This window comes from Canis lupus, chromosome 21, assembly GCF_003254725.2.
Source record: "Canis lupus dingo isolate Sandy chromosome 21, ASM325472v2, whole genome shotgun sequence".
Lineage (NCBI taxonomy): Eukaryota > Metazoa > Chordata > Mammalia > Carnivora > Canidae > Canis > Canis lupus.
In genome coordinates this window covers 21,519,442-21,544,932 of record NC_064263.1, presented here as the reverse complement: position 1 = coordinate 21,544,932, position 25,491 = coordinate 21,519,442, and the positions used below count along the sequence as shown (strand labels likewise).

General features: G+C 39.5%; 1 protein-coding gene and 1 long non-coding RNA gene across 4 annotated transcripts in view; both read right to left on the bottom strand.

Moving 5' to 3' along the window:
- LOC112642132 (uncharacterized) overlaps nt 1-25,491 on the bottom strand; it is a 226,159-nt gene that overhangs the window by 77,536 nt on the left and 123,132 nt on the right. The window lies entirely within an intron of this gene.
- Nucleotides 1-25,491, bottom strand: part of PAK1 (p21 (RAC1) activated kinase 1) — a 144,611-nt gene that overhangs the window by 76,339 nt on the left and 42,781 nt on the right. Inside the window, exon 1 of one of the 3 annotated variants that reach the window (XM_025419554.3) lies at nt 6,889-7,081. The exons of the other annotated variants lie outside the window; for them this stretch is intronic. The gene's annotated coding sequence lies outside the window, so the exon portion shown is untranslated. Of the gene's footprint in view, nt 1-6,888; nt 7,082-25,491 lie in introns of those variants that run through there. 3 annotated transcript variants of the gene reach the window in all.

The following is a 25,491-nucleotide window of genomic DNA, read 5'->3' as shown; positions in this document are numbered from 1 at the left end:
AGTTAAGGGAAAAATTCAAATTTAAGCTTCAAACCATTAGACTTCCCAATGGATGCTGTGAACGGAGATCATCACTAAAACCCGAGCTGAAGTCCATACAATCTGAGAGCTGAAAGGAACCCATAAGGCCATTTGGTTCAACCTTCCAAAAACACTGGAATCTACTCAGCTGTCTCCTGGATGGATCACCTTCTAGTCCATCTCTGCCTGAACATACCCTGCAATTTCCCACACTCCCAAATGCTTCCCCAAAAGAACATTTTCTCTTGGAAGTGTTAAGAACCACAGCTTGAAAATGAACACTCTCTCTCCTCTAATAGATACTCAGGACCAAGTCAATCGAGTTTCCAGGTCCATTTACTTCAGTCATCCTCAGTCACCCAAAATCTTGTCCCCTAACCTTTTCTGTATGCCCTCTAATTTCATCAAATTCCACAGCCCCTTCCTGACTCTGGATCCCTTTCACTATTTCCTCTGGATCTTCCCATTTGTCATAGGCTAACTCCCCTGGCCTCCTTTTCTTAAAAGGAACTTGGCTATCATCTGAAGAAGAGATTTCTCCAGCAGTCCTCTCAATTAGAGGCTCTTTTCTCTCTCATATCCAACCTATCAGTGCTGTCCTTAATTTTCAATGCTATTTCCAAACCATTCCTTCCTCTTCTTCTTGCATAATACCCACTTCCTGGTCACCTAATTCAAAGACTTTAGTTCCTAGATCAATCTTCTTCTGTACCCCTCCAGTTACCATTCTAGGTGACCTTTACACTCTCTCAACAATGATGACCCTTCCAACACTCTGGCCATTCCAACTACTGTAGGATGATTAAACAGTTTAACAGGCTTTCACTGTACACGTATACTTTAAACAAATCTGATCAATCTAAACAAATCCGATAAACAGAAAACAAAACAATCAACCCCTTTGCCTTTTCTCCCTTTCCAAAATACAACTGGCAAAATTCCCTTTGCAATAGTTGAACTCTAAGTCTCTCCCAACTACCTGTGCTTGAAGTAGCTGAATGTCCTAGAGAACATTACCTGATTGACTGCTTTCACTTGAAAATTATGACTATATTTTTACAAATGATTACCTTGCCTCAAACGGGCATTCAATTAGGCTTTCCACTCACCCCTTCTCTGACGAACTAACCTTCTATGAGAAAAGAGAAATCTTTGCAGGAGAATTCTATCTTCCCACTCCCAAATCTATATGCCTCCCTGCACCTGCATCACCCATTTATAATGAAGGAGATGTTCTTACTGCCATCAAAAGCCATTCCCTCCTCTCCCTCACTTGCACTCCTTCTCACCTGGAATGATTTCTTTCAGCTATATTAATTAACCAATCAATCAATCTCGAGATCTCCCTCCTACACTCCCTCCCTTTTTAGATATATTCAGCCATTCAAGATATATTTATTGAGCATTTACAAATACCAGTACTAATCTAGCTGAATAAGACAAAGTTCCTGTATTTGTGGACTTTATGGACTAGTAAGAGAAGCAGACAAATAAATAAAAAAATGTCAAGTCCATAATGAAAATTTAAGAGTAGTACATGTAACTTAGGGGGGTGGGAACAGAGATAGGTGGTACAAAAAAACAAGATGATCAGGACAGGCTTCTCTGAGGAAGAGACACTTATGACCTGAATGAAATGAGACAATTAATCATAGTAATACCTGGAAGCATTTTAAGCAGGGGGAGCAGTAAGTACAAATGTCCTAGATGAGAATATTTTTTGGCATCAGAATAGCAAAAAGGACAACAAGACATAAGTTTAGTGAACAAGGAGAAACATGGTAGAAAACTAAAATTAGAGATACAGCCAGGGTTTAGATTAGATAGGACTTTACAGGCCACAATAATAAGTTTGGATTTTGTATGAAGCATGAAAAGACACTGAAGAGTTTTGAGTAGTGATATGATTTATGTGTTGTTTTTTTTTTTTAAGATTTTACTTATTTATTCATGAGGGACACAGAGAAAGAGGCAGAGACATAGGCAGAGGGAGAAGCAGGCTCCCTGCAGGGAGCCTGATATGGAACTTGGTCCCAGGACCTTGGGATCACAACCTGAGCCAAAGGCAGATGCTCAGCCACTGAGCCACCCCAGCATCTTTAATATATATATATGATATATATATATTAATTATATATATTAAACTATATATATAGGGTTTTTATTATTATTATTAATTACACAGAGAGAGAGGCAGAGACATAGGCAGAGGGAGAAGCAGACTCCCTGCGGGGAGCCCGACGTGGGACTTGATCCCGAGACCCTGGGATCACAACCCGAGCCAAAGGCAGATGCTCAACCACTGAGCCACCCAGGCATCCCACTGATTTATGTTTTAAATAGGCCACTCTGGTTGCAGAAAACAGACTGCAGGGGAGCAAATGCAAAGTGAAGAGACTATTAAGAAATTATTACAATAATCCAGGTGGGGATTGATGGTAGCTTGAATGGACAGCAGTAGATATACAGCAGTACACCAAAGGTAGATATTTTCAAGGTAGGGCCAAATGGCTTATTTAGAGACTGGGTGTACAGTGTGAGAAAAAAAGAAAAAATGAAGATGATCTCTAAATTTTTGGCCTGATCTGTGAATACTGAGTGAAAATAAACATGTCTCCTATTCCAAGACACACATACACCCTTCCCTTGACACCGATATCTTCCTCAAAATACATTTGTTTTCCTTCATAGAAAAACTTCTCAGAAGAATTGTCTACACTATCTCCACTTCCTCCCCTCTGTTTGCCAAGTAACACCCTGCATTTCACCAAAGTAGTCTCATCAAGATTACCAACCATCTCCAGGTTGCCAAATCAAATGGTTACTTTCTGTCCTCACCTTACTCAATCTCTCTGAAGCACTCACCTGGCTTTCCTTCTATCTTTCTGTACTCCTATCTCCTTTGCAGACTCTTCCTAGCTATCCTCCACATGTCCAAGGTTAGGAACCTTTCTTCATATGCTACACTTTTGTCTAGATGATCTCATCCATACCCATAGCTTTACTTATTACCTATATGTTGATGATGCCCAAGTTTCTACCTTTAGCCCAAAAGCTCTTTTCAGACTAATAATCACCAGTTAAGACAACCAACTCTACCTGCATTTCTCATAAGTACCTAAACCTAAAATGAACAAATGAAACTCATAGTTTTCACATCTATCATGAATTATATTTGATTATACATTTCCAGCAATAAACGGTAAGCTTCACAAAAAAGTAACTAAGCCTTTTGTGTTTACCAGTGTATACCTAGCAAGGAAACGGCTCAGCAAGAGTTAACAGAAAGATTTACTAGACCCTGACTCTACCCTCAAAATAGTCACATATTAATGGGACAGGCAAATGGATAAAGCACAATAATGGTATTACATGGTAAGGGCCCCTTTGAGTGGTCAGAGGAAGGACATGATGTTTCATGAATCCTAGAGAGGGGCCCTTAATAGCCTAGGAATCAAGGAAGACTTTCCTAACAATATAACTTCAGTGTTTATTTTTGCAGAAATAGTTATTAAGTGCCTACTAGATAAATTTTTCTTTTTTATACAATTATTTTTAAGCTTTATAATAACTCTTCAAAGTAGGTGTAAATATATTCCATCTTATACATGAAGCTGAGAAAGATTAAAAACCAAGCAGCTAGTAGGTGGTGGAACCAAAATTTGAACTGTCGTCAGGATGCTTTTAAATCCTTCCCACTTCCTCCTTTTCATCTGCTTTTTTTTGTTATATCACAAGACATCACCAAAAATAATCTTTTATACTTGTTTGACCTAAAAGAAATCATCACTATACCTCTTGAACTCAGCTTTTTGCATATGGTTCAATTACCAGTCCCTAAATCATCCTCATCTCTCTCCTTATCCTTTGTTATTAAGGATTGAGGCTCAGTTTTAAACTAGTCCATGAGGAACCCTAGGCATTTCTTTCATGCTACAGCATATGAGCATTTTTCATGGTTGAAAATACATTCAGGAACAACCACAGTAACATCTGTAGAGCACTTCACAGTTTACAAATTAGTTTCACACATTCATTATTTCATTTGATCTTCACCAACACTGTGAGGTATTAAATTCCTATTTTACAGAGGCCAATGGAAGTGAAATGCCTAGCCTAGCTCCATCTGGACACTACAGCCCACCAGAAGTTGAATTTAGGAAAATAGAGGGGTGTGGAAAGGAAGAAGAGAATAAATGCCTGATAGAGGAAGCTCACCCAAATGGCCTAGGGCCAGGAGAAATTAAAAGGAACCACATCAGTTTCCCTTCCAAGGTAATGAGTGTTTGGTCATAACACAGTTGACCTCCCACATGGAATTGCTCTTTTTTTCATCTCAGTAGTACCCTGAATCCAGCCCCACAAGTAGACAGTAGACAGAAAAGAGAATAGAAAATTCTCTGTATGCTAGATGAATACATAGGGTGAGAGGGGAACATGGCATAAGACAACAGATACCACACCTTTAGACAAGACTTGAATTTAGTCCCAGCTCTGCCACTGACTTGCTGATTAAAGTTTCCTCCTCCTGTGTTATAACAGCCCCTTGAGCTTCTATTACATATACATAACACAGGAGGTTACAGATGCCCATATTCCTTAACATACAATGGTAGCAACTGAGTCCAATTTCCATCTTGGTATCCCCAGCACCTGGCACCATACTAACACAGCATAGATGATCCAGAGAATGTGTGCTGATGGATGTCATTTCAAAGCTTTTTGTATATATGTGCATTCCACATTACAGTCTAGACAGTGAATATCCAGAAAAATAGCAACCTTGTCTTATCTCTGCTTTTCCTTTCAGTCTCCTACTTTGAGGACACTGCTCAAGAAACGTTTGTTGAGCAGAAACAAATCAGTCCAAAAAGCCAGCCTTTGGAGAGAAAGAAATTAATCTATATGGTCCTCTTTCCCAGACTGTAGTCTTCCCACCATACCTACCTCTACTCCCAAACAACCCCTATCTTGCCCAGTCCACCCTCTTCCTCAAAAGATCACTTATTCTTCTCCCCAAGGACTCCACCTTCTTTCCCTCTACTCCATCCCTACTATCCCCTCTTCTTGCCTAGGCTCACAAGTCACCTCTTTTCCTCCAGGTCAGCAATGCTTCAAAGCTGCCACAGAGTTTTTGTTCCCAGTCACTGGTCTCATAAAAGACAGTCTTGGCCTCTGCTCAGCCCTATTGGACACCTTGCTCTTCTCCCACTCTAGTCTTCAAGCTCTCCACTTATCATCTTGCTTACTCTCTACTGCCCGCTTCCCCTCTGGGAAGGAAGCGAGTGTCGAAGATTGCTTATTGGCAGCCCCAAAGCAAGACATAGAAGTAGAATTGCACTTTGGGAAGACAGAATTTGTAAATGAAAGCTGAACGTAAGGGAGTTAGGTAGGAAACAGTGTCTGGACCTCATAAACACCACAATAAAGGTCCCTACAAGCCTATTAATAATGAGAAATCTTAACCAACAATTTTATTTCCTGCATTTCTTTTTAAAGATTTCATTTTTAAGTAATCTCTACATCTAACATGGGGCTAAAACTTACAACCCCAAGATGACAAGTCCCATGCTCTACTGACTAAGCCAGCCAGACGCCCCTTAACCAACAATTCTAAAAGGAAAAGAGAAAAAAACCTAACCAAGAGAAGGACCCAAGAGTGGGAAAGAAAAACTAGCTATGGAGGGGAAAGGATAAGAAAGGGAAATATGAGGAGAGCAGGAAGAAAGAAGAAAGTGGAGGGTGGGAGAAAAGATGGATAAGGGAGAAGGAAAAATTATCAGGAGTAGGAAGCAGAAAGAAAAATGGGGAGAAGACAAGGAGGCAGAAGAGAATCACAGAAACAGGGGAGGAAGGAGATGGAAATAATCAAGGTAAGTTAGTTTCAGGCCTAACATGTGTTTCTTGGTCCCAGATAATTAAGAAGGAAAGAATCATAGTGAGTAAGACATTACACAGCCCCCAAGGTCTGTCATTAACTAGGCTGAATAAGATGGGGGCTCTAGAAAAGATAGCCTAGTTTAAAGCAGCTTTACACCCAAGTATCAAATCACTGGCCAGTTCAGAGAAAAACCATTAACATGCCTTGACCTGTTTCTTTCCAACCCCACCTTACAATACCCAACATATCTACACCCAACACTAAAATAATCATCATTTTCAACCTCTGCCTTGTCCACTAAGTCTTTGAGTCCTCAGCACACCACCCAAATGCCATCCAAAAGGCTGGGTGGAGGACAGGATACAAAGGTCTGCTTCTCAAATACCCCTATTTGAGGACATCTCTGCAGCCCATTTCAAGTTTTAACCAGTTCATCTTTCCAAAAGTCAGTCTGACAGTCTGGGGAAGCCAAAATTACAAACATAAGGTCAAGTCCTCATTGCATAGATAAGGAAACTGAGGCCCACAGAGGCTGCCTGAACAGGACCAGCTACCTCAGGTCTCCTATCTCCTGGTTTACTCCACCTCATAACAGGTCACTTATAATATAATGCCCCTCCCCAGCACCCAAGAGAAAGCCCCCATGGTCCCAGCAGGCCAGCAGCTAAGCAAAGACAGAGGAAAGCATCACCCTAACAACCAAGCAGAAGGGTGTTAGCAAACGAGAATGGCTCCTGAGACACAGTAGTTCCCCCCAAAATCAGCTTCTCCTTCACAACCTTCCCTAGCCAGAGCTCTGAAACCAAGTGCTGGCCTAGCCCTAGGCCAGCTCATCTGAAGGTTCAGCTCTCAGCCACTTCTCTCATTTAGGGTCTCTTAAGGAAAGAGACCACCCGACTGCGCACCACTCCCCGGAAGCCAGCGGAGACCCCTCCCCCTCCTCAGCAGCTCCCAGCTGGGCGCGCCCCAGGGTGGGCCAGCATTACCTGGTGGGGGGAGCTGGCCCCGGCATCTCTGGCGCCTGTTTTTGTCGCAGAGCCGCACCTCTCCCGCCCAGCCAGCCGCACAACGCCGTGGCTCCACCCGCGCCGCTCTACTCGGCTGGGGCCGGGCTCCCAGCAGCTCAGCCGCCCCAGCACCCGCTCCCGGTGCAGCACGCTCCCGCCCTCGCAGGGCGCAGCGGAGGCGCAGCTTCGGGGTTGGCGAAGCAGAAGGGGCGGGGGAAGAAGGGAGGGAAGGAGGCGGGAGGAAACCGCGCTTCTCCTTTCCCCGAAGCTCAGAGGGCGGGGAGACTACTACCTTCCCACCCTCTCAGCTGTTCTCCCCTACCTAGTCTCCAGCAGGAGGCAATTTCTCACACAGACCAGGCTTTCCAGCGCCTGTCAGAGTCCTGGGTGAGCTCCAGAGTCAAGGAAGAGAACCAGACCCCCTCTGTGCCTTCGTTTCCGCAGCTGTGTCTGGACTCCAGAGCAACTCAGGTCAACCCCAGGATTTTATCAGATCAGCCTTCTGGGAAAGAGATGCACCCACCCCTCTACCCCACCAACAAAGGTGTCTAATGCCCTAGGGAAAACTCTAGGTGGGCACTTACAGCTGCTTCCAAGCAAAGAAAGATCATCAGCAGCTACCATTTATTAAGTGCTATTGTGTACCAGATGCTTTACGAAATGTTATGTCTTTCTCACCACAACCTTAAGAAGTAGGCTCTCTACCAAATCACATGTCAAAACTGGGGTCCAGGAAGAACGTAGTTTCATACACTAATTATTTCTTAAGCATATCCTGTGAATCAGGCATTGTAATGAGCCTGAAACTGAACAACATATTGCAGGACATTCACCAACCCTGGCCCAGACCCCCTAAAATCCTATTAGTGCCCCCTCAATAATTTAACAACAAAAACCCACCTTCATACATATCCAAATGCTCCCTAAGAAATAATATTGTCCCACCAACTTCCCCTCTACACCCTACTCTTGAGACATATGGCAGGAGTCACATTATGCAAGGTCTCCTCCAGGTCAGAACTAGGAGTTTGGGTTTTGTTCTAAGTTTTAAAAATTGGAAGGTTTAGGGAGATTTCCAGCAGAATGACAGATCTAATTTGCATCTCTAACAGGATCACTAACTGCTGAATGGAGAATAAAGGGGAGAATGATGGAAACAAGAAAACAAGTTAGTAGATTGTTAAAGAACTCCAGGCAAAAGAAGATGGTAATGATTTAGACTAATATATTATTGGAAAATGAGCCAAAATGAAACAAGTATATTCTAAGGACAAAGCTTGGAAGCAGCAGCACAACTTGGGTGAAAGACAGAATGAATGTAGTGGGTTAAAAAGGGCAATGACTTTCTCAAGACCACACAGCTGGAAAATAGCTAAGTCGTTGCAACTTTGGTCTGACTCCTAAACCTATGCTTTATTTCTCTCTGCCATGTTAGTCACCTTTATATCAACTGCTATACCCTGCCCTGCTGCCTAGCAAAGAGGAGGTAACCTGCATTATGCCTGACCGATGATTTAAGTGTGCTAGAGAGAAATTTTATAGTTTTTATCCATTTTCCCTGCCAGATGTCTACACCTCCATTCAATGTGCCAAAATTATTTAACTGCAGAAATGTGGGGGAAAAATTCATGAGAAGAGAAAGAGCTCTTCTGTTAAGTATCTCTCACTTTTCCCAGACCCTGAGTACCCACACTAGGCCAATTACAAGTTCCAAATTTGGTGGAAGAGACAGGGAATTTCTTGAAGGCATCAATGTTATAGAGAGAACTGGTCAATAACACAGGGTGGGGGTCCTGCTACACTGTGAGATCTCAGCTTCAAAGTAGCTTTAGAATGTTCTTTTGACTCCATACCCTTGTGTCAATTTATACAGAGCGGATAAAAGGCAGAAACAGTCCTCTGCCTCGGACATAGTTTTTCAAAGTAATCATCAATAATCATAGCATCTGATCTTATGCAACTTTCCACCCCCTGCAGCATCCCCCCTCTCTTACAGATGGTTTTCCACATTCTGCTGAACTACATGTAGAGGACAGCCTGGGTGGCTCAGCGGTTTAGTGCCGCCTTTGGCCCAGGGTGTGATCCTGGAGACCCGGGATCGAGTCCCACGTCAGGCTTCCTGCACGGAGCCTGCTTCTCCCTCTACCTGTGTCTCTGCATTTTCTCTCTCTCTCTGAGTCTCTCATGAATAAATAAATTTAAAAAGAAAAAGAAAAGAAAAAAATGAAATACATGTAGAAACAAAGAACTCTCTTGGAATAGCATTATTAAACAATGCTTCCTAACATTCAGCCAGGTGCCTTTCTGTACACTTCCAATTCTGCCTCCTCAAGCACTCAGAAACCATCCTTCAAAACAAATATTAAAGGCTTCAGATATGCATTATCATAATCTATCAAGCCCCTGCACATTTTCTCTTCTCCAGGATAGATACTCCCAGTCCTATTAATCACCTGATCATTTAATAACTATTGAAGCATCTTGTATAAGCCAGCAGGGATAGATACACACCAGTGAACAGAACCAAACCTTCAAGGAGTTTACGGTTTTAGTATGATGGTTTTCAACTCTCCCTTTGCATCAAAATTACCTGGGAAACTAAAACTATATGCTGAAGTCTTAGCACAGATTTTTGACTCAGTTGGTCTGAAATGCGGATAGACAATATATCTTTATGGATGTAACTATAGCTATATAGATACCATCTATAAAGAGGGCTAACATTACCTGACTTCAAGACCTACTTATAAAGCTACAGTGATCAAGGCAGTATGGTACTGGCTAAAGAATAGACAAATAGATCATTGAAACAGAATAGAGAGTCTGAAATAGACCTACATAAATATAGCAACTAATTTTTGATAAGAAAAAAAAATAAATTCAATGAAGAAAGAATAGTCTTTTCAATAAATGGTGCTATGCTAGAACAATTAGACATCAAAAATTAGTCTGGACATAGACTTCATTTTACACAAAAATTAACTCAAGATGTATCATATACATAAATATAAACTGAAAAACTATCAAAATGTATAGAAGATAACATAGGAGATCTAGATGGCCTTAGTTTGGTTGGTTATGACTTATTAGATACAACAGTAAAATCATGATCCATAATAAAAGAAAAAGTTGGTAAATTGAACTTTATTAAAAAGTAGAACTTCTGTAAAAGATACTATTAAGAGAATGAATGACTTGAGAATTTCTCAGTGATTTGAGAAAATATTGGCAAAACACCTATCTGATCAAGAACTTATATTCAAACAAAAGATGTTGATGAGGATCGAGAGAAAGGGGAGCCCTCTTACACTGCTGGTAGAATGCAAAATGGTGCAGCCACTCTGGAAAACAGTACAGAGGCTCCTCAAAAAGTTAAAAATAGAACTACCTGGGATCCCCGGGGTGGCGCAGCGGTTTAGCGCCTCCCTTTGGCCCAGGGCGCGATCCTGGAGACCCAGGATCGAATCCCACATCGGGCTCCCGGTGCATGGAGCCTGCTTCTCCCTCTGCCTATGTCTCTGCCTCTCTCTCTCTCTCTCTCTCTCTGTGACTATCATAAATAAAATAAAAATTAAAAAAAAATTAAAAAAAATAGAACTACCCTACAACTCAGCAATTGCTGTACTAGGTATTTACCCAAAGAATACAAAAATACAGATTTGAAGGGATGCATGCACCCTGATGTTTATAGCAGCATTATCAACAATAGCCTAACTACGGAAAGACCCCAAATGTCCATCAACTGATGAATGGATAAAGAAAATGTGGGGGGTGTGCGTAGAGTATATATGATGGATTATTACACAGCCTCCAAAACAATGAAATCTTGTCATTGCAATGATGTGGATGGAGCTAAAGTATATTATACTACACAAAGTAAGTCAGCCAGAGGAAGACAAACACCATATGATTTCATTCATATGTGGAATTTAAGAAACAAAACAGATAAACATATGAGAAAGAAAAAAAAGAAAGAAAGGGAAGAAAAACATAAGAGACTCTTAACTATAGAGAACAATCTGAGGGTTGATAGAGGGAGGTAGGTGGGGGATGGGCTAAATGGGTGATGGGTATTAAGATGGCACTTGTTATGATGAGGGCTGAGTGTTTTTGGAGGTGATGAATCACTAAAATCTACTCCTGAAACCAATATTACACGATGTGTTAACTAACTAGAATTTGAATAAAAATTTGAAGCAAACAAAAAAACCTTATATCCAAAATGTACAAAGGACTCTTAAAACTCAACAGCAAGGAAACAAACAACCTAATAAAAAAATGGACAAAAGATCTGAACAGAAACTTCATCAAAGAAGATATAGAGAATATGAATAATCAATATCATATGTCATTTGAGACAATAATGAAGTACAATTACATACCTATTAGAATGACTAAAATCGAAGTACTGATAACACCAACTGTGGGTGAGTATATGCAGCAACAAGTATTTTCATTCATTGCTGATGGGAATATAAAATGGTACAGACACTTTAGCAATTTCTTATAAAGTTAAATATAGATTTACCATACAATCCAGCAATTGCACTCCTATGTATTTACCCAAGCATGCTGAAAATTTATGTCCACACAAAACCCTATCCACAAATATTTATTGCAACCTTATTCATAATTGCCATAATATATAAGCAACCAAGATATCCTTCAATAAAGAAATGAGTAAACAAACATGCATATAATGGCGTGTTATTCAGAAATAAAAAGAAGTGAACTATCAAACCACAAAAAGACACAGAAATACCCAAAGTGGAAAAGCATCCAGTAAAAAGCTAGTCTGAAAAGTATGATATTCTAGAAAATGCAAAACTACAGGAGCAGCAAAAATACATGTGGATGCCAGGGGTTGCGAAGTAGGGGTGGTGTAAGGATGAAGAGCTGAACACAAGGCATTTTTAAGGCAATGAAACCACTATTTTATATTATACTATAATGATGGATACATAACACTGTGCATTTGTCAAAACCTGGAGAACCATACAACACAAAGAGTGATCCCTAATATAAAATAAGGACTTCAGTTAATAATAATGTGTCAATATTGGTTCATCAGTTGTATCACACTAATGCAAGATGTTGATAATTGACAAAGTGCAAGGGAGAGTCAGAGAGAGAGTATATGGGAACTCTTTGTATTTTCTGGTCAATTTTTCTCTAAGCCTAAAGCTGCTCTAAAAATAAAATTTAGTAAAATAAAATAAAAAATAAAGGTTCAAGCAAAACAAAGGACATACAAAATAAAGTTCATTTTCTTTTTTATTTGATTCATTAGACATAAAATTATTCTGCCAAATTGCTATAAAGCTTTCTAAGCACTCTCAATTTTTATACTTATCTCACTGTAGACTAAGAACAGTTCAGACTCTACTTTGAGTAGTGGTGATGGAGGGCACCTACTAAACATAGTCCTGTTTGCAATAACCCTCTTACTGCCTGGTACCCTATAGGGAACATGATATTCTAAGTGCAGTCTGCCCCCTTCAGAACATAGTTGGACTATCACCTCCTCTAATTCTACATACTTCCAATAATTCAATCTGAAGTTGCATTAGTTTTTAGCCACTGCAAGGTCTTCGGCTGATATTGAGCTTGGGCAGCCAAAACCACCATTTCTGTAAGAATAGCATCATGCTAGGTCTCCTCCAGCCTGTCCATATGTTGCCGTTTCTTTCAGACTTAAAATGTAGAACTTCTCTGTCATCCCCTTTAAATTTCATCTTGTTGGCTTCAACTCATTTTTGCAAGCTCTCTTGCTCACTCTCTCTCTCTGCCATCTAACATAGTAGTTTTCCCTTCCAGTCTTTATCACCTGCAAATCCAATAAGTATGTTTTCTCTTCAAACATTTATCAAACACCTACCACATATCTTTGCCCACATTAGACTTCAGGGATTAAAGACAACCTAGAAATACTCTATGTCTCCACTAATCAACACTAACAAAGGAGGCTAGCATATATAAAACTAAAAAATCCCGCACTAGAAAATTGAATAAACAAAATACATTAGGTAAAGTAGAAGAAACAACAAAACATTAGCATACAATATAAGGCAGACCACTAACATGTTCTGCAGCAAAGATCAAATTCAGGCATCTTCTATTCTAGATTTCAGACCAGATGCTGGTTGGTTTATAGAAGGCTGACTAGCTTCTCTCACTCCTAGAGAGCCTCTTTCAATGGTGGATGCTACTACAGAAAGTCTGGCTAAGCTTGGCTCCCTCTGATAAAGCACAAGACTCAGGAAAATGAGGCATATTGGTGAGAAGCCAGCATTCTAATTATTACTAATAATCAAGGAAGATTTATTAGTCAGGGCTGATAATGAATCAAACTTAAAATCAAAGAAGAAACTATTAGCTAAAGATATGAAAAAGCAGAATCAAATGAGGTAGAAGGGACTTCAGAGGAAAAAACATGTTCAAAGAAAGAAATTAAATCTCAGAGGTATCAAATAACTTGCCCAAGTTTACACAACTTAGCATTTACCTTGTTTTAGGTGCAATTATTTCTTGCATTTATATAGTCCTTAAGTTTACAAAGTAATAACTTATAAGTTATCCTTCCAAGTCACAGACACTGACCAATAATGTCTTATCTGTGTACTCAACCTTAGGTCTGAGCAGGCCCTTTTAGATTACTCACCTGGCTTGTATAGGGATAGGAGTTTGCAATCCCTGGTAACACTATATAAAGGCTAATGTTTGGTAATAATTAGCAAATTTTGTTTAGACACTACAGGTTTCAACCTAATGGCTTACATAGAGGAGTATAGTACCCACTGGATTTGAAAAACATTGTTTTTATTTGATTATTTTGCAACTACAAATAATTTTTTTAAAGATTTTATTTATTTATTCATGATAGACATAGAAAGAGAGAGAAGGGGGCAGAGACACAGGCGGAAGGAGAAGCAGGCTCCATGCTGGAAGCCCAACGTGGAACTCGATCCCGGGGCTCCAGGATCATGCCCTGGGCCAAAGGCAGGCACCAAACCGCTGAGCCACCCAGGGATCCCCTGCAACTGCAAATAATTTTAAGAACAATACATATACCGTATGAGAATTACAGTCTTCCCACATTACCACTTAAATGTAAGAGGAAGTCAGTTAACGATGATGACTTCGCTACTTTATAAAGTAGTCATCAAACATACCATTCTTTCATATGGCAGAGCCAGTTGCCTATTAAGGACTATGAAATGAGATGAAGTATAAAATAAATAACAATAATAGCTTACAAAAACACTTCAAGAAAAATAAGCAATGGAGGGATGGAAATGGAAAAGGGGGCAAAACCTATTAGCAGCAGTTACAAAGCAAATAAATGAAAATGTACTTGAAGTTCAAACCTGGCCAAAAAAAAAAAAAAAAAAGTGCAGGGAAGGGAGACATTAATTGCATCTATAGAGATGGGGAAAGTTTGGTAGAGAGGACAATATTTGGGCTGGGTATTGAAGAAGTAGAATTTTTATACATAGAGGTATTGAGACTGGGGATAGATACAGAATTCGTTTGAGGGAACCACAAAAGCAAAGATTCAAAGGAGGAAAAAGCATGTACTCTGTTTAGAAAAGAGTAAATAGTCTAGTCATTCAAGGAAACAGCAAATAATCTCATCAGTCATTTACTATTTACTGAATATGTTCTACATGCCAGACACAGTGATAGTGTTGAGGGATACAAACCTGAGGAGACCTACTTCTTACTTTCAAGAAATAAAGCATTTAAAAAAGGAGAAGCAGCAGCAGCAGCAACGCATTTCTAAATACAATAGAAACAAAGCTATGTCACTGACAGACTTAACAGGTCAAAAATCTGTTCTTCAGTTGCGCCCTCCCCCGCCCCCGCCCCAGTAAATAGCAATCCAACTCTTTCAGTTGCTTAGCCAAAAGTTTCATTGACCTCTGACTCTTCTTTTTCTATCACCTCTACATCGAATCCAACACAAAGCACAAAGCCACACTGATGACCCAGTTCAATAAGGAAATGATTGCTATTACTTCTGATCATTAGATGCTAGAATGGGTAGCACTGCCACTTCTGGTAGTGCAAGAATTCAACCGCAGTGCAAGAGTCACTAGCATCAATACCACTTCGGTGCCAGAGAGAAACTTGCAGGCTGATGCTACTGCCTCTGTCGCCAAAGGCAGAAAGTTAGCTCCCCATTACTTTCTCTCTCATATCATTAAGTCTCAAAGCCAAGTATGGTATTGGTGAAAGCTAGGCCTGTTCTCCAAAAGCAGGGCAGTATGAAAAGCAACTACCTAAGATACATTTTTATCTCCTTTAGGGTACAGCATCTACGCCCCCAAGAAGACTCATAAATTGGGGAACACAAAATGCTGTGCAGTACAAACAAATGATACCTATTCATCTTAGCTATCTGTTGCTTATACTTTTTCTTCCCATATATAAATTGTTTTTTAAAAATACACCCTATCATCACCAATCATGAGGGAAATGCAAATCTAAATCACAGTGAGATATCACCTCACAGCTGTTAGAATGGCTATTATCAGAAAGACAAAAAATAACAAGTGTTGCTAGGAATGTGGAGAAAAGGGACCCCTTGTGCACTGCTAGTGGGTATGTAAATTGGTATAGCCACTACGGAAAAGAGTATGAATAGTCTTCAAATAACTGAAAATAGAACCACTATATGACCCAGCAATTCAACTTCTGGTATTTATCCAAAGAAAGTAAAAACATTAATTTGAAAAGATATATGCACCACCCCTCAATGTTCACTGAAGCATTATTTACAATAGTCAAGATATGGAAACAATCTAAATGTCCACTGATGGATGAATAAAGAAAATGTGATGTATACGTATAACAGAATACTATTCAGCCATAAAAAAGAAGGAAATTTTGCCATTTGCAACAACGTGGATGGACCTCAAGTTTGTTATACTAAGTGAAATGTCAGAGAAAGACAAATATGTGTGATCACACTTGTAAGTGTAATCTAAAAAAAAAAAAAAAGCTCATAGATACATAGAACAGATTGGTGATTGCCAAGTGGGGGACAGGGGTTGGTGAAACTGGCAAAGGAAATCAAAAGGCACAAACTTCCATCTATAAAATAAATGTCCTGGGGATGTAATACACAACATGGTGATTATAGCTAATAATACTGTATTATATATTTGAAAGTTGCTAAGAAAGCAAATCTTAAAGTCTTCATCAGAAGAAAAAAGAAAAATTTTGTGACTATGTCTCATGACAGATGTTAACTAGATTTACACTGGTGAACATTTTACAATGTATATATAAATATGGAATCATTATGTTATACACCTAAAACTAATAAAATGTTCTATGTCAATTATACTCTAATTTTTTTAAATGGTAGAGCAAAAATATAAATTTAAAAAAAAACCTCCAGCCTTATATATTGTCACTAATCCTAACAAATAAAATCTTACCATCTCCCCCAAAAAAGAACACAAAGTCATCAGTTCCAATATCCCAGCTGTCGAATTCTAAGGAATTTATCTCTTATTTGCTGAGTGCTTTGAGTACCAGGTACTACTCTAAGCCTCTGTGCCTTTGTTCTTGCTGCTACCTCTTGCTGGAAGAGCCTTATCTCTCATTATCCCCCTCTGTTTCCTGGCAAACTTTTAATCTTGAAGTGTTATCTCTAATTTGCCATCTCTGCCCAAAGGCTTGAATAGGTCCTCCTCCTTTAGGATCTGAGAGCACCTCTTGAAAATTTACCATAGGTGTCTTATATCTCCAGCCAGAAGGCACTTTGGTTAAAGAATGTTTCATCCATTTCTGTTTCCTCAGTACCCAATTGAAGATTCCCACATAGACAGTTCTTAACAATTATATCTACTGAATCAAAACAAAAATAAAAACATACATATCTTTTGGCCCATCCATTCAACTGCTCTCTGTCCCATTTATATCCCAGGATACATGCTTGTTAAATATAGCTCTTAAATATTTAAAACTGCAGCAACACAAATGGCTTTTTTAAAATTTCATTATCATAAGTAAATTCTTTATAAACCCCAAAGCAGTTTTAAGGTTCATTGTGTTATCAAAGCAGAAGACATTTTAATAGGCATATCCCCATTTTAAGAACTCATAGACACTTTAGACACAGTTGTTTCTGTGGGTTTTTTTTTAACGTGCTCTCAATCTTTCTTGCCACTAAAATCTTTCTTCTCACATTAATTAAGCTTAGATTCCAGCTGTGATGTTCTACTAGGTCAGTAAGTTCCTGTAAGATATGACAGTCATTAACATTTATGCAGTTCATTATAATCAACAAAGCATAGTCATTCCCATTGTCCAATTTAATTCCTACATAAAATCCTGTGAGATTTCTCCTCCCTCACAAGCAAAGCCCCGTCCCAAACCATCTCTCCTAGACCCCTACATTACCAGGACCACCCCCATCTGCCAGCACACACACACATTTGCCAAGGCTCTTCTCACTTATTCAGATTATCTATTCTCCAGAGCAAAGTGTGAGCAGTTTGAGGGAAGGTGCCACACCTAGCACAGTGTACAGCATAGCAAATCCTCAAGAACTACTGAATAACAAACCAAAGTGAGTTAGGCAGAATAGTTAGCATATTTGTTCTAAAATAGAAATTGAAATTATTTTCCCTAATTCTCCCAGTGAAGACTAATCAGGATATTCTTGACTTTCAGTTCAGGACAACTTTTTTTTTTTTTTTTTAAGATTTTATTTATTTATTCATGAAAGACAGAGAGAGAGAGAAAGAGAGAGAAAGAAAGAAAGAGAGAGCAGAGACACAGGCAGAGGGAGAAGCAGGCTCCATGCAGGAAACTTGAGGTGGGACTCAATCCCTGGTCTCCAGGATCACACCCTGGGCTGAAGGCAGTGCTAAACCTCTGAGCCACCCAGGCTGCCCAAGTTCAGGACAACTTTTACCACAGTGCCCTCTCCTAGGACTGGTCAGTGTACAAAGGGAGTTCTTAACTAAGACTGAAGTCCTGGTCCTTAGACAAACTACTTCTTCGAGTATCAGTTTGCTCATTTTTCATGTGAGAACAATCATACTGTCTTTCGCTCTCTGAGCATACTGTGAAGATTACATAAGATGATGTCAAAGTGGCTTGAGATGTATGAAATGATACATTAAGCCATAGTACAATACTTAGGGTGATGACTCCCAGTGTTAGTGACAAAGTCAAAATCAGAGTCTGCCCAGAAGAATCACTTATCCTAACAGCTCTAAAAAATTGGCTTTATTATCTTCATTTTATAAAAACAAGACAGAGAACTTAAATCGCCAAAGACTGCAAACCTAGTAAATATTAAGATGGAATTAGAAGTCAGTTCTGTCATATCCTCAAGAGCTTCCCATGCTGCTTCCCCAATATTATAGAACTAAAGCCTTATTCTCCTTTAATGTCAATTACCACTAGGCAGATGGAACAGTGCTAATCTTGAGTTAAGAGCATTCCATTGTCTCTCGGGCCAAATCAAACTAAGAGTTAGCCTTGTAGGTAAGCCTGACTACAATCCCTGTGGTGTCCTGCCTCAGTAGGATGAGCTAAAAATTGAACATGTATGTTAGAAAATGTTTTGACCTCAATTTTGAAATTATTTTAAGTAGACTAAAAATCTGACAGGAAAGGCAAAAGTGAACAATCTTTTTTTTTTTATCATTTACTGTTATGATTATAAAACATGGCAAAGAGCCTAGTCTTTGAAATCAGTTCAAACTTAGAAAAGAAAAGCCTAGCCAAAGATCTGGAGGAGGAAAGAAGTAGAATAAGAGAGGACCAAGATGTGACAATAACTATAGAGTAAGTGGGCCTGACAATGAGACCTATGAAAATCCAGTCCCCTATCCTTTTCTTCCTCCCTAGACACCCACATATCCCACAAGGAACCTAACCTGTGATGCTTTTCTCCCCTCTCAGCACCTACACAATACAGATTAGTTACTGAGAAAGTTTAAAATCTTCCTTTGCTGACACTTCAGCATAAATGTTCTCCAAGGGGATCCCTGGGTGGTGCAGTGGTTTAGTGCCTGCCTTTGGCCCAGGGCGCGATCCTGGAGACCCAGGATTGAATCCCACGTCGGGCTCCCAGTGCATGGAGCCTGCTTCTCCCTCTGCCTGTGTCTCTGCCTCTCTCTCTCTCTCACTGTGTGCCTATCATAAATAAATAAAATAAAATAAATTAAAAAAAAATGTTCTCCAAAGACAGACAGACTGAGTGGTAGACAGACTGACAGAAGACACACATTGTCATTACACTGTCTTTCATACAGTCTGGGGAAGGTTTTTCATAAAGTCATGTAGCTATCATTATTTGCAGCCTCAGATACCCATATACATGTAGCCAGCAATTCTTTCATTTGGGATAACAGTGTAGAGAATTTTTTTGTAAAAGGATGTATTTGGAATTCACCAGAAAAGGAGAGCAATGTGAATATATGCTTTTCTCAGAAAGAGCTCTGGCATAGGACAGGCATCTATCTGACCCAGCAGTACCACAGCCCAAATGCTTTCATGCAGACATAGCCTCTTGGACCTCAGCAGGGCCTGTAAAAAAGACTTCAAATGAAAACAACAGACTCACAACTCAGAAGTCATTCCCTCAACAAGTTGTATTGGACTTCACTGAGAGTCTACAAGATGCAATGCCATGTGTTGGGGCATTCAAGGAGCAGCCAATGAATCAGGGGCAACAGATAAAAGCTAATCATGAAAAAAGGGGGAATGAAGTATGTACTCCATCAGAAGTGGGGAAAAAAAGGACTGACTTTAACTATGGATGTCAGAGAGGCTTCACCAGGTAACCCCCTTCCTTTATGGATGCTCTCTTCACTATACTGTACTCAAACCCTGATAACCCACACCAGACATACAAACAAACACACCAAGGAATTTGCAAAGAAAGGAGTTGGCTAAGCTAGGTAGAGAAGGCAAATGCAAAAACTTGGAAGAGTATGTGCACAGAAGCAGATCTAAGGAATGGCCAGTGACCATGGTTGGGGTGCAGGGTGCACAGAGGAATTCAGGAAAGGCACATTTGGATCAGAGTCTAAAGGGCCTTAAAATGCCAGTCTAAGGAACTTGAAATTTATTCTACAAGCAAGATAAACTATTATAATTTTTTTAAGCAGAACAGTGGCATGACTTGACTTACATTTTAGAAAGATCACTCTAGCAGAAGTGTGAAAGGGAAGGGAAGATTAGAAGCGATAAGACTGTTAGGAAGCCACTATATAATAGCCCTGATAAGGGCAACAGAACATCATTATCAGAGCCTAAGCAGGGTAAGGAGGGTCTACAGTGGGGAGGGGGTGGACTGGTAAGGGATATAAGAGTCTAAGTACAGTGAGGAGGGCATCCATATGAGGGCCAGGATGCCTGGTACAGCATGTCAAAACTCAAGCTAAAGAAGTGAAGAAGAACTCTCCATGACAGAGCAGCCTGGTCTAGGGTGTTGAACCCACACAACATGAGGAGAGCATCCATACAGTGAGGAGAGCCTATAATGGGGAGACGGAACCTCAGTTCCTCACTATCTACTGAGAGGACCTGGAAGCAGCACAAGCCCAACAAAAATAAGCATGCCTAGCAGCCAGATTTTGGCTTCTAAATACCACTTAACACTAAAAGAAATCAAGGTTCCTTGGTGAAATGGCTTATTCCAGGGCTGGAGCAGAGAAGTCTATGATGAACCTAGAATATCTTCTTGGACCAGAAAGCAAAGGAGTGGTCAATGAACGGCAGGGACATGTGAAAAGTAGACAGAAGCCAACTTGAATGGGGCTCTTACTAGCCAAATCAGGAAGAATTGGAGCATCAAAATAAATAATAATAGCAATAATGTATTATCTACTGAATAAAATAGGAAGCCATGAGTCCATGCAGATACAAATAACTAAACATACTGAAAGTTTGGCACAGAAAAGGATATTTCATAACAGCTCCCTACAAAGTACTTCTTAATTATGAAGGAGAAAAGAGTAACTTCTCAGTCGAGAAGTCTAAAAGATACCATTTTGAGCAAGTTACCAAACTAAACACCAACAGTAATGACACAATGGCAGTAAAATAAAATAGAATATGGACTCTGGAATTAGATCTACTGTTGATTCCTGATTCTGCCACCTTAACCTGATTATTGAACCTTTGTGAACCGGAACTTCCTCATCTATCAAATGGGGATAAAGTTTTTATTATAAAGAGTTGGAGAAATAAAGTTTAAAGCACCTATCAAGGGGCATCTGGGTGGCTCAGTGGTTGAGTGTCTGCTTTTGGCTCAGGTCATGGTCCTGGGGTCCTGGGATCGAGTCTCACATCAGGCTCCACACAGGGAGCCTGCTTCTCCCTCTACCTATGTCTCTGCCTCTCTCTGTGTCTCTCATGAATAAATAAATAAAATATTTTTTAAAAAATTTGGGCAGCCCCGGTGGCGCAGCGGTTTAGCGCTGCCTTCAGCCCAGGGCGTGATCCTGGAGACCCAGGATCAAGTCCCATGTCAGGCTCCCTGCATGGAGCCTGCTTCTCCCTCTGCCTGTGTCTCTGCCCCTCTCTCTTTCTCTCTCTCTCTCTGTGTGTGTCTCTTATGAAAAAATAAATAAAATCTTTTAAAAAATGAATAAATAAATAAATAAAAAGTAAAAAGTAAAAAAATAAAGCACCTATCAAAAGTGCATGAATAGCAGAGGCTTAAAATGTACCTATACTTAAGCTACATTTGCTATATTATTTGTAACATTTTGCTATTATTTACAATAATTTGCATTATTTATATTTGCATTATTTGCTACATTATTTACATTATTTAAGTTATTTTTGCTATATTTGCAAATAACTAATGTGCATATACAGTTATATGCATCTACAATATAATTTATGCCTCATAACAACCCTGAAAGATTATGCAATAATAGTGGTACTCTTTTTTCAATTTGACAGAAGAAGCAACTAAAACAAAAAAGGAATCAACTGATGTGTCCAATTTAAATGTACAGCTGGGCCTGAAACACATACCCCCAACTCCCTCTCCAATTATCTTTCCTCCTCACAGAGTTTGTGCTGCTGAAGGAAATGGCCCTTCTCAAGAGTTATCCCATTTCACCAGAATTTGGAATAATATGAAACGAAATCATCTATCTGAGATGGGAATGTGATTAAGGCCAACTAAAAAAAAGACAAAGCATCTTTCTTCCACTCAGAACCAGAATCATCTAAATACCTAGCCACTTAGAACTTATCAAAACAGCAAACTCTTTAGAAAGACCTAAGAGAAGGAAGCCCCGCAGAAGTCAAGTAACTTCACAATATGCTATAACTAGAGGTTAACTTGCATACCACTAAGTCCAATTTTCCCATGTACAGATAGTGAATATGAGACGTGGAGAAAGGAAAAGACATATCTGAAGACAAAAAGAATTATAATATGCCAACCCTATAATTGCTGAGTGGCCTGAAAATAAAGTCATTTTACAGTTCATTTGATAACTACTTATCACACATTGACACAAGATGCTGTCTTTATCATATTCCTGTGTTTTCAACTTTAATAAACCTGTGTTTTTCTGTCTTCACAATTACAGCAAATGGCCCCAATATCTTAGCCATGTGTATATTCCCACAGGCTTCATAAGTAGTTGGTGTCCAAAAATACTTCTCATTGGGCAGCCCAGGTGGCTCAGCAGTTTAGCGCCGGCTTCAGCCAGGGCATGATCCTGGAGACCCGGGATCGAGTCCCATGTCAGGCTCCCTGCATGGAGCCTGCTTCTCCCTCTGCCTCTATCTCTACCTCTCTCTCTCCTCTCCGTTTCTCATGAATAAATAAATAAAATCTTAAAAAAAAAAACTCATAAAACACAAAATGATCCAGGGTGCAGAATGTTGGTTTAATGTACCACCCCCCCCCCGCAAATCAATCAATACACCATATTAACAGAGTAAAGAACAAAAGCCATAAGATCATCTCTACTGACATCAGAAAAGCATTGACAAAATGTAACACCCTTTCATGATAAAACATTCAAGAAATTGGTAATAGAAGGAACTTCCTTAACTTGATAAAGGGCATCTACAAAAAAACTTACACCTAATATCATCCTTAAATTGGTAAATAATTGAATGCTTTCTCCCTAAAATCAGGAACAAAACAAGGATATCTACTTTTGCCACCTTTATTTAACATTGTATTAGAGGTTCTAGCCAGAGCAATTAGGCAAGGAAAAATAAATAAATAAAAGCAAACAGATTAGACAGGAAGAAGTACAACTGTTTCTATCTGAAATGACATGATCTTGTAGGTAGAAAATCCTGGGGCACCTGGGTGGCTCAGTCAGTTAAGCTTATCTGCCTTCAGCTTAGGTCATAGTTCCAGGGTCCTGGGATTGAGCCCCACGATGGCCTCCTGTTCAATAAAGAGCCTGCTTCTCCCTCTCTCTTTGCCCTTCTTCTCCCCTTGCTCATGATTGTTCTGCTTCTCAAATAAATAAAATCTTAAAAAAAAAAAAAAGAAAGCAAAGAAAACCCTGAGGAATCTATACATACACAGACATACACACACACAACTATTAGAATTAAATAATTAATAATTAATAAATGAGTTCAACCAAGTTGCAGGATACAAGAGCAATACAAAAATCAATTCTATTTCCATACATAAGCAATGAACGTTCCAAAAGCTGAAAATTTGTTTTAAGTTACATTCACAATAGCATCAAAAAGAATAAAAGAAATACAAGACTTGTATAACCTTGAAAAAGAACAAAGTTGGAAGAGTCTTATTTCCCAATTTCAAAAATTACTACCAAGCTGCAATAATGAACACAGTGTGGTACTGGCATAAAGACAGGGATATTGATCAATAAAACAGAATTGAGAGTCCAGGAATTAGCTCTTCTATCTATGGTCAGATGATTCTGACTAAGTGCCAAGACAATTCAATGAGAAAAGAATAGTCTTTTCAACAAGTGGTCCTGGGACAACTGGATACCCACCTGAAAAATTATGAAGCTGGACTACTATCTCATATTATATGCAAAAAGTAATTCAAAATGGTACCTAGGGCAGCCCGGGTGGCTCAGTGGTTTAGCACCACCTTCAGCCCAGGGCATGATCCTGGAGACCTGGGATCAAGTCCCATGTCATGCTCCCCACATGAAGCTTGCTTTGCCCTCTGCCTGTATCTCTGCTTTTCTCTCTCTCTGTATCTCTCATGAATAAATAAAATCTTTAAAAAAAAAAATGGGACCTAGATCTAAATGTAAAAGCTAAAACTACAAAACACTTACATGAAAACCCAGTTGTAGACATTTGTGACCTGGGACTAGGCAATTATTTTTCAGATATGTCACCAAAAGCCCAAACAGAAAAAAAATAATAAAATAATAAAATAATAAATAAATAAATAAATAAATAAATAAATAAACTGGATTACATCATAGTTAAAAACCTTTGAGCTGCAAGTAATAGAGAGCATCAAGAAAGTGAAAAGAAGCCTTTCACGAAGATGGCGCCGAAGGCAAAGAAGGAAGCCCCTGCCCCTCCCAAAGCCGAAGCCAAAGCAAAGGCTTTGAAAGCTAAGAAAGCGGTGCTGAAAGGCGTGCACATTCACAAAAAAAAGAAGATCCGCACGTCACCTACATTCCGACGACCCAAGACCCTGCGTCTCCAAAGGCAACCGAAATATCCTTGAAAGAGCGCCCCCAGGAGAAACAAGCTTGATCACTATGCCATCATCAAGTTCCCCTTAACTACTGAGTCAGCCATGAAGAAAATAGAAGACAACACACACTTGTGTTCATTGTGGATGTCAAGGCCAATAAGCACCAGATCAAACAGGCTGTGAAGAAGCTCTATGACATTGATGTGGCCAAGGTCAACACCTTGATCAGGCCTGATGGAGAGAAGAAAGCATATGTTCGACTGGCTCCTGACTATGATGCTTTGGATGTTGCCAACAAAATTGGGATCATCTAAACTGAGTCCAGCCGGCTATAAATCTAAATATAAATTTTTTCACCATAAAAAAAAAAAAAAAAAAAAAAAAGAAAGTGAAAAGAAAATCCACAGGAGAAAATATTTATAAATCATATATCTGATAAGGAACTTAAGAATATACAAAGAATTTTTATAATACAAGCATATGTCATTTTATTGTACCTCACAGACACTGCATTTTTTACAAATTGAAGATCTGAGGTAATGCTGCACTGAACAAGTCTACTGGTGCCATTTTTCCAACAGCATTTGCTCACCGTGTCTCTGGCACATTTTGGTAATTCTCGCAATATTTCAAATTTTTTTGTTATTATATTTATTCTGATGATCTGTGATCAGTGATCTTTGATGTTACCACTGTCATTGTTGTGAGGCACCACAAACCATGCCCATATAAGATGGTGAACTTAATCAATAAATGTTGTTGGGGGACACCTGGGTGACTCATTGGTTGAGTGTTTGCCTTCAGATCAGGGTGTGATCCTGGTCCGGGGATTGAGTCCCACATCGGGCTCCCTTCAAGGAGCCCTCTTCTTCTTCTGCCTATGTCACTGCCTCTCTGTGTCTCTCATGAATAAATAAATAAAA